Raw genomic sequence first — 9,903 nt, 5'->3', positions numbered from 1 at the left:
CCACAAAATCCCACCCCCAACCCCCAAGTTGCCGGACAAAAGGTACCCGTTTCTCAATCTCTACATTCTCGTGCACTACATTCTCCACATGCAGTTGTCACACTGTGTTTTCTCTTCTATTCATTTTTTGTTGATAATTTTCACTTGCCTCCCTATTAACCCCCAAAAGAAAATGGAATTTCGAATCTTAAGTTTTAAGTGATTTTGTTGAGTTATTTTCGGCAATTAGAAAATTTACCCTTTCGAACTAAGCCAAACGCTTGTGTATAGTTCAATTTCTTTTCTTGCATTTTCCAGGCCACTAAACAACGGAGATTCTGTCGTTTCTTTACTTTTTCTCAGCTCATTGACAATGATCTCGTTAAGTTCAGTTGGATCTCAAATTTTTGTGTATTGTATTCATCTTTTTCTTTGTGATTTCTCGTTGTAAGTGGGAGGATTTGTCCTAGATAATTAAATTAGTGTTTCTTTTTTAGATCGCTACGGGTTTAGGTAACATTTTGCGGATATAACTGAAATCTTTTAGTTTTGGGTGCTTCAGATAGCAAGCCGCTTGTGAGCGAGCTTGGGATCGGCTCATACTCAACTCAAATATTAAACGAAACAAGCTCGGCTTGACTCGGCTAAGCTCATAAGCGCGCTCGTATAAGGCTCGACTCACTTATTAGGCTGAACTCGTATATTTTTTATTAAGTAACAAATAACAATATATAGTCAACATTAATCAATAATAACAAATATATTATATCCCTTTGTTAGTCTATTTTTTGTTTTATATATATATATATATATATATATATATATATATATATATATAAGAAATATACAATATATATAGTAAATGATAAGAAATATTTGATATCATCATTAATAATTTTATCATATGGTATATTGGTATATCTGCATAAGTTATTATATTATTTAATCAATGCATTATAATTAGATACTTTATTCTTAGAAAACGTATATCACGTGATCTTAAATCTAAGATAATATTATATGAATTGTGAGATAATATGATCATATAATTTAAGTATGAGTGTACGACCATTAAATCAAGAAGAATTTAGGACTTAGAGTTTAAGCATTACCATTAGATTAAATGATTAATAATTAAGTAACTAATGTGTTTCATATAATTTATACATTATAATCACAATTTGCAGTAAGCAAAAACTTAACAATTTAAATTTAAATCATATGTCGTGAATCGTGATCATGAGATCATATAAAAATTAATATTGACCCATATAATGATACAATCATATAAGTATATAAATGTTTACATATAAGATATAATATATATTAATATTGACATTATATACTCGACTCGTGTTAAGCATTAACATTTTAACATATTAACTAAATAATACTATATATAATATGAGAATAGTGATTAGTGTGTGTGACATAAAGAGTTTGACATTATGATTTAAAAAAACATTTAATCTTAAATAAGAAAAAATACGCGATTGAAAAAAACACAATTTTTAAAATCGCAATTATTGAAATTGAAATAACCCTAAATAATATTAAGGGTCTGTTTGGGATTACGGTTTCAATAAGTTCGATTTTAAAAATAACGTTTTTGAAATCGCTACTTTTAAAATCGTAAAGGCGTTTGGTAAAACATGTTAGAAAATATTTTTTTAATTAAATATTTGTTATGCGAATTCATGATTTTGGTTTAAATTCGCACTTTTTTCAAATAAGCACCCCTTAGCATGCTTATTGAAATTGCATATTCTTTTACTATTTTAAATTAAGTACTTTTTAAATCGTAATACCAAACGCCTTACGTTTTGCAATATCTTTTAAAAAAGAATATTATTCTTGCAAAATCGCAATCCCAAACGTAACCTAAATATCACAATTTTTATTCTTAATTTTTAAATTTTGAATTTTGAATTTTTTATTGAATTTAATCGTAGCTGTCCAATTTAATTGAATTTAATCTCGGTAGTTGGATTTGATCAATGGAATATAGCTGTAAACCATTTCGAAAGTGAGAATTATATGGTGCGACACAATGAGCTTACTAATCTAACGTTCCTAATAAATAGTCTAGATCATCTACTATGCTTGCATGGAACCAGTCTCACAATCAGACGCACACAGCGTGCGCTTTGTTAGTTGATTCTTAGCCGTCCAATTTCTTCTAATGATCTAATAGCCGTTGGATGATCTTAATGGATGACAGCTATCGACCATTGACTAAGAAGTATGTATATGGTATAACAGAGACACCGTAAGCTTGCCTTGTTTGATTTAATCTTACGAGTAATATTAAATGTTGAAAACATATATATAATCAACGGGCCATATTGAACAAGTACACCGGATGTAGGTAGAAATGGCCGCATGAGATAAGATTTTGGTAAAACGAATCTGACCATTAATATTTAAACTTTATTTTTTTTTCTTATATCCAACGGTTGAAAATTAGAGGATTGAAATTTAACCTAAATCTATTATCTCTCCATTCTCTTGACTCCGATGTAAAATGGTTTCGTCGTAAAATATTTTTAGGAAAGACATTTTTGACGTGAGTTTCACACACGTCAATAATTTTTGACGTGTCATAATGGCACGTCAAAAATTATTGACGTGGCATTTAGATATGTCAAAAAATTTTGACGTGTTGAAATCAGCCACGTCAATAAAGTCATCGATTTTTGTAGTGGAGGTTCACTGTTAACTTATGTAGAGTTTATATAAGTCCACAAATTTAATAATTACTTTATAAGATAATATGAGAGAAATATGGACAAAATATTAACATCAATAATTTCTTTAATCTCACAACTATCGGATTGGGGGATTTTGGTGACGTAAATGAAAGAGAAATTATAGGGGTCAATTTTTTTTTTTTTATTTGGCCAATTTCATCTTACAAATTAACAACGAAATTTTTCTCCTAACATTAACTTATGTGAGTTTTACATAAATCTACAAATCTAATGGTTGATATATTGAATTTATAAGAAATTATAAGTTATATATAAAGAACTTATTGACTCCTAGCATACGTGCTTCGAGGAGATCAGTTGAATTAGAAAGTGAAAAGTGACACGTGGTACTATATATATATATATATATATATATATATATATTCCCTCTGTTTCTAAGACCGCACATCAACGTGAAAGCTTGAAATAGGAAAGTGTGTTTAATGTTTAATGTAAGGGTTGCAAACGCAAACCACATCGGAGAAAGAATGCTTCTCTTCCACACAATGTCAGACTCGTCAGTAGCAGCCTCGGTCCCACATCTCTTTTAGGTCCCTTGCAAGCTGCAACGGTCCAGATTACTGCACTAGATCGTACGGTCACTGGAAAGAACTCTTTTACTTTTCATCGTCCGGTCTATTATCTTCCCAACTGTAAATATTCTGTAATAATTGTAGATAATTAAATTTCAAGCGGTACCCGTTGGTAGATTCATGCCTTTTTTGTTTTTGTATGAGCGCCGAGAGTTGAAAGACATAAGTATTAGCTGAACTAAGTGCATGTTCCCAGGTACTTTCATGCTTGAATCTGGTATTAAGATCTTTCCATAACTTATTAAAGGAAAAGCTCTGAGCAGTTTTATATGTGAAGCATACAGATGGAATGTGCTTCGTTAAAACTTAGTTGCACTTAACCAAATAGAACATAGGCAACTTTGTGGTTGTTTTAGTTCTTTTTGCATGCAAGCACACTCATTCTTTCTAGATTGGTTGAAGCCTCATACAACATGTCATTAAATTCATGAAATAAAAATCTTTTGGTACTCAACTTTCATAATCACAAAACTTTCTATCTATAAACCCTTTGTTGTTTATTTCATCCGGCACACTTGAACTGGCCCAGGTTATGAACTGAAGTTAATGTTACAGAGGTGCCCCAAGGAGTTGAAAGACGTAAGTATTAGCTGAACTAAGTGCATGTTCCCAGGAACTTTCATGCTTGAATCTGGTATTAAGATCTTTCCATAACTTATTAAAGGAAAAGCTCTGAGCAGTTTTATATGTGAAGCATACAGATGGAATGTGCTTCGTTAAAACTTAGTTGCACTTAACCAAATAGAACATAGGCAACTTTGTGGTTGTTTTAGTTCTTTTTGCATGCAAGCACACTCATTCTTTCTAGATTGGTTGAAGCCTCATACAACATGTCATTAAATTCATGAAATAAAAATCTTTTGGTACTCAACTTTCATAATCACAAAACTTTCTATCTATAAACCCTTTGTTGTTTATTTCATCCGGCACACTTGAACTGGCCCAGGTTATTAACTGACGTTAATGTTACAGAGGTTCCCCAAGGAGTGACTACACTGTACGCAGATGCTTGGATATATTTAAACCAAAGTTGATTGACACCAATGGCGATTCATGGGAGGAGCTTGATGCCACAGAAATTGCCAATGGTGCAGGGTCATTGCGGTGGCTTGTGTGGGTATATGACCAACTCCTGGATGATTTTTTCTTTGCCTCCTGTTACCAGATTTTTTATTCTTAATTTTTTTGCCTTATTATATAATGCTTGAAAATCTTTTCTTATACCCCTCTCTCTCTTTGCAGCCAAAGATTGATAAAGATTCTTTGGAGATTTTGTCCACTGAATGTGTCCACGCATTATGGTGAATCCCAAACCATCACCCTTTGGTTTCAGGGGAGATGCAGTCCCAATTGCCAAATATTACATTGGATGATCCTGGTGTCAAGGATAGTGATCCAGCAACATGGGCAGTGTGTGGGTTTAATCCAAAGACTCTTATCTCCATCTCTTTCAAGCCACCCTGAAATGTCTGTTGCTGAAAAATTTAGACTTGCATTTGTGGAAAGAGACACTCGGTTAGCACCGAAGCGAGCAAAAAATGCAAGGCAACATCAGCGGCGTACGGAGAGGGAGTGGATGATGACAAGTCCAAGAGCCAAGGCATTAGCTTTGGCCTCACAAGCCAGCAAATCTCTACACGGTCGGAACTAAAGTCCTACCATTTACAACATTCTATCATGCATGTTGTATTACCCTGTAATGTGCTATAGCTTGTGACAGTACAGTAGTATTGACTTTGATTGAAATGCGAGCGTTTAGAGATGAGAATGTTTCCCGACAAATTTGTACACCAGACAAACAATATTCATTATTGCCAACCCATAAAGAACACGATTGCTAGTGGAGGTAAGTCAACTTCTATTCATCAAAATCTGCTTTCTAAAACCTCTTACAATGTTACAGTGACAGTGATGATACTGATTGGGACCTTGATATCATGCTAGAAATAAACCGATTTAATATTAATCTTCAATTTGAACCAGCAAAAGCAATGTCACCTTAATTTTAAATTTGAACACAGGTTTTCTCTTTTTTCAACTTTGAGCTTACCTTTTTCTGCCCATCTAACTTCTAAGGACATTTGTTTTGTTTATTAAGATGCGTGCCATTTTGTGAACTTCCTTTACTCTCGAACGGAAGGAGAATCATTTTAACATTTTTCTTTACTTATTTTGGGAAAAATAAGTAACATTTTTTTTACTCATTTTAACTTCTTTTATTCTCGAACGGAAGGAGAATCATTTTAACATTTTTTACTTATTTTGGGAAAAATATATATATAAAAAATAAAAAAATAAAAAACCCTTAAACTACCGACCAATTTCAAGAAAACTCCACAAAGTGACAGGCGTGACACTTTGATACATCAAATTACTATTTTGTGGCAAATAATCCACTCTATTAGGGTTGCCCGTTTATGTTGGATGGAAAAACTGTTATATTTTTCTTCCTATAATATCCTTATTTTCTTAAAAACTAAACTAAATGGCAGAGGGGCTTTTTGTCACAAAATTTTAGTTTGATGTATTCAAGTGTCACACATGTTAGTTCACAAAGTTTTTTTTTTTTTAGGGGTTCATTTACCCTCTAACGATATGCTAATGCCCAATGCCTCCCACAAACTATCACTTGAGATGGTTTTTATTCTCCTGGGGTCCATACTTATTGAAATAATATTTGATAAATGTACCCCAAATTTTAATAAAATGACAAAATTACCCTTACTAAAATAAAAACAAAAATATTAAAATTTAACTTTTTTTTTTCAAATTTTAAGGGTATTTTTATCTTATAGAAAATTATATAGGGGTACTTTCGTCATTTTGCGAACATTTGGGGGTACATTGTCATTGTTTTGATAGTTTGGGTGGTAAATTGTCGTAATTGAAAGTTTGAAGGGTAGATTGTCATTGGAGTGGTAGTTTGAAGGGGTTAAGTGGACTTTACCATTTTTTTATTTAAATGGTTGGTACACTTGGTAGTTCATGGGGCTTTTTTATATTTTTTCTATTTTTTGAAAATGCTTTGTGTAAGTGGGCTTGCACTGTTCTTTGGTTGGTCTGGCCCATAAGCACCTGGCCTTAGACCTGGCCAAAAACCTAACTGGTACTAATCTTGACCCTGGCCTGGTCAGTCAAGACTGAAATGTGAGCTCATACCCACTCTAACAAAGATGGGCTTTGCTGGGCCAGGCACACTATCTCCACGATCAGGTCTACTTGCAAATGGGCGCAGTTTGCTGAACCAAGGTTTTTCATTGGGTTCTCCATGCATTCTTGTTTTGTAATTTCAATTTTATTGTTCAATAGCTATTACCTGTTTTATAATTTTTCTGACGGAGAGTTTGACTTTTTTTTTTAATTAATTTTTTTATTTAACATGTTTACCCTACGATTGGGCATCTTAATAAGTGATCAGAGCAAACTTTAGAAAATTGTACTAATTGTTTAGTCGTCAAACCAGAAATGAATAAATGATTGAACTTTGCTCATTTGATTCAAGTGTAGCTTGGGTTCTGAATGACATCATGATGGCAGTAGAATCAAGAATGCATTACATAGATATTTAACTTCTACATGTGCTGCGCGCCAGGCTCATTGATTGTGGTTTTTTTGAATTAATTTGTTTCTTGTGCCTGTAATTATGACCTTTCTGTTTCTTCCAAGGCTCTGGTGTACCAAAGAAAATACATGATAAGGTGGCAAAATTTTCGTTCCATGGAGAACCATCTGAACTTAAGCATGGTAGTGTGGTCATCTCAGCTATTACGAGTTGTTGAAACATGTCAAACCCTAGTGTCATGCTCGGGGCTGGTCTTGTTGCAAAGAAAGCCTGTGAACTTGGTTTGCAGGTGAGTTTTGGCTTTTGAAATGCACTTTCTATTTCTTATATGGTAGGATATTTTTCTGATACTTACTTATCAAACAGGTTAAACCGTGGATTAAAACAAGTCTTGCACCTGGTTCTGGAGTTGTTACAAAATATCTACTCCAGAGGTGTGGCCAGTTTATCTTTTGATTACCTGATCATTAAACAACTCAACTCAACTTATTCATCCCTTGTCTTTTGAGTGGCTGATATCTTTCACAATGAAGTCACATTTTTTCTCGTGTGTATTTGTAGTGGTCTGCAAAAATACTTGAACGAGCTGGGCTTTCATATTGTTGGTTGTGGCTGCACAACGCGTATTGGCAATTATGGGGAACTTGATGAATCAGTTGCTTCTACAATTTCAGAAAATGGTATTACCGTGAATATGCTTTCATTACTTTTTTGTAATAAGAATAGATGAAAATTTCATATTTGTTTTATGTGAATTCAGAACGCCTTTGAACGTAAGGCTTGTCTGAATTCGTTTTGTTGTTTAGATGAGTCTTTTGTTTTATGTGCTACATATACTGCAAAAGATTGATCATGCCTTTTTTCGTAAACTTCAACCAATGATGTTGTTGGCCTTTTTCTGGCTTTTACATGAATTCTCTTGTATTTTGTTCTCAACTTGGGTTGCATTTTATCAATGTCTGCTTTGAAGTTTTAACAACTCCATTTTAGTTTCAGGTCCTTGTACTTTCTTAGGTTTTTCAATCTACTTTATTTTTTCTCGTTTATGTAATTCTCTTCATTTTACCTTTGCAGACATTATTGCTGCTGCTGTTATTTCTGGAATCCGAAACTTCCATCGCCGTTTTCATCCATTAACAAGACCTAACTATCTTGCTTCACCTCCTTTGGTTGTCGCCTATGCACTTGCTGGCACAGTATGGCATAACTTTTAAGTGGTCATAGACTTGTTTTTTTTTTTTTTTTTGGCCCTTTTTGGTTCCTTTTCTGAAGGACACTCCTTTGAATGTTATCAAGATATCTCTCAAATGATTAACAAGTAGACATGACCAGCAGTGTCTTAATGAATTTGAAGTGAAGCTACATGTAACTTGATGATTTGAACTTAAAGGACAAAGCCTTTTAATTAAGATATTATGCAGTCATTCTTCGAGTTATGCATAAAATGTTTACCCAGATAAGGCATGGCCCTTCAGGACTAGCAGTAATATGTAATCCTGGCAGATGCCATCTATAGTGTTACTTCGAGAGTGGGAGTTGGATGGTACTCCACCTTGCTTAGATGTCCATGTTCACATGTTCTGTAGTATTCTATACTAGAGTTTTAGCTACTGGTTCAAACTTGTAGAAATCTAGGACATTTTATAATACTATGAACTTGATTTTCCAAACAATGGGAGTTAGAAAGGTATGTTTATAAGTCAGAATCCCTAAACTGCTTCTTCCAGCATCCCCCTGGGGCAAAACAATATTATACCTACTCCGGTCCTACCAGAAAAATGACTGCCCTTTTTCTTTACATGTTCCTTCGAGTGCACGATTCCTTAGCTATGCCTGTTTGGTATAACTGCGTAATCTCAGTTGTCACATCCTTTTGATGATTTCAGGTTGACATTGACTTTGATAAAGAGCCAATTGGAACAGGAAAAGATGGGAAAAGTGCATACTTCAAAGATATCTGGCCCAGTAATGAAGAAATCACAGAGGTAGATAACTTTACGATGATACTTTGTGATAGAAACTATTTACGGTGAAACTCATCTAATAATTGCACCCCAATGAATGTCAATTTTATTTAATAATAGATTGTCCAATCTAGCGTGTTGCCTGATATGTTCAAGAGCACTTATGAGGTTATCACAAAGGGCAACCCTATGTGGAATCAGCTGTCAAACCCTTCTTTCACTCTTTACTCTTGGGATCCAATGTCAACCTACATTCATGAGCCACCATATTTCAAGGACATGACTATGGACCCACCTGGTCCACATGGAGTAAAAGATGCCTACTGCTTGATCAAGTTTCATGACTTGTTAGACACTGATTGGATATCTCCAGCAGGGAGGATCGACAAGGATAGCCCTGCGGCAAAGTATCTCCTTGAACGTGGGGTTGCTCCCATGGACTTCAATACCTATGATAGTCGTCGTGGGTTTATAGGTTGGGTACCAAGGTTTGACTTCATCATTGCCACGACGACTATCATAGGTATTGAAGTCCATGGGAGCAACCCCACGTTCAAGGAGATACTTTGCCGCAGGGCTATCCTTGTCGATCCTCCCTGCTGGAGATATCCAATCAGTGTCTAACAAGTCATGAAACTTGATCAAGCAGTAGGCATCTTTTACTCCATGTGGACCAGGTGGGTCCATAGTCATGTCCTTGAAATATGGTGGCTCATGAATGTAGGTTGACATTGGATCCCAAGAGTAAAGAGTGAAAGAAGGGTTTGACAGCTGATTCCACATAGGGTTGCCCTTTGTGATAACCTCATAAGTGCTCTTGAACATATCAGGCAACACGCTAGATTGGACAATCTATTATTAAATAAAATTGACATTCATTGGGGTGCAATTATTAGATGAGTTTCACCGTAAATAGTTTCTATCACAAAGTATCATCGTAAAGTTATCTACCTCTGTGATTTCTTCATTACTGGGCCAGATATCTTTGAAGTATACACTTTTCCCATCTTTTCCTGTTCCAATTGGCTCTTTATCAAAGTCAATGTCAACCTGAA

At 34.5% G+C, this 9,903-nt stretch overlaps 2 pseudogenes; both read left to right on the top strand.

The window, feature by feature from the left end:
* Window positions 1-2,189: 2,189 nt before the first annotated feature.
* Window positions 2,190-4,973, top strand: LOC132168654 (uncharacterized; annotated as a pseudogene).
* A 2,011-nt stretch (window positions 4,974-6,984) lies between these two features.
* On the top strand, window positions 6,985-9,472 carry LOC132168641 (aconitate hydratase, cytoplasmic-like; annotated as a pseudogene).
* Window positions 9,473-9,903: the final 431 nt, after the last annotated feature.

The sequence above is a fragment of the Corylus avellana genome, chromosome ca1 (genome assembly GCF_901000735.1).
Source record: "Corylus avellana chromosome ca1, CavTom2PMs-1.0".
In the NCBI taxonomy this organism is placed as follows: domain Eukaryota; kingdom Viridiplantae; phylum Streptophyta; class Magnoliopsida; order Fagales; family Betulaceae; genus Corylus; species Corylus avellana.
Note: the sequence above shows the minus strand (reverse complement) of the source record. Positions and strands in the feature narration are given on the sequence as shown.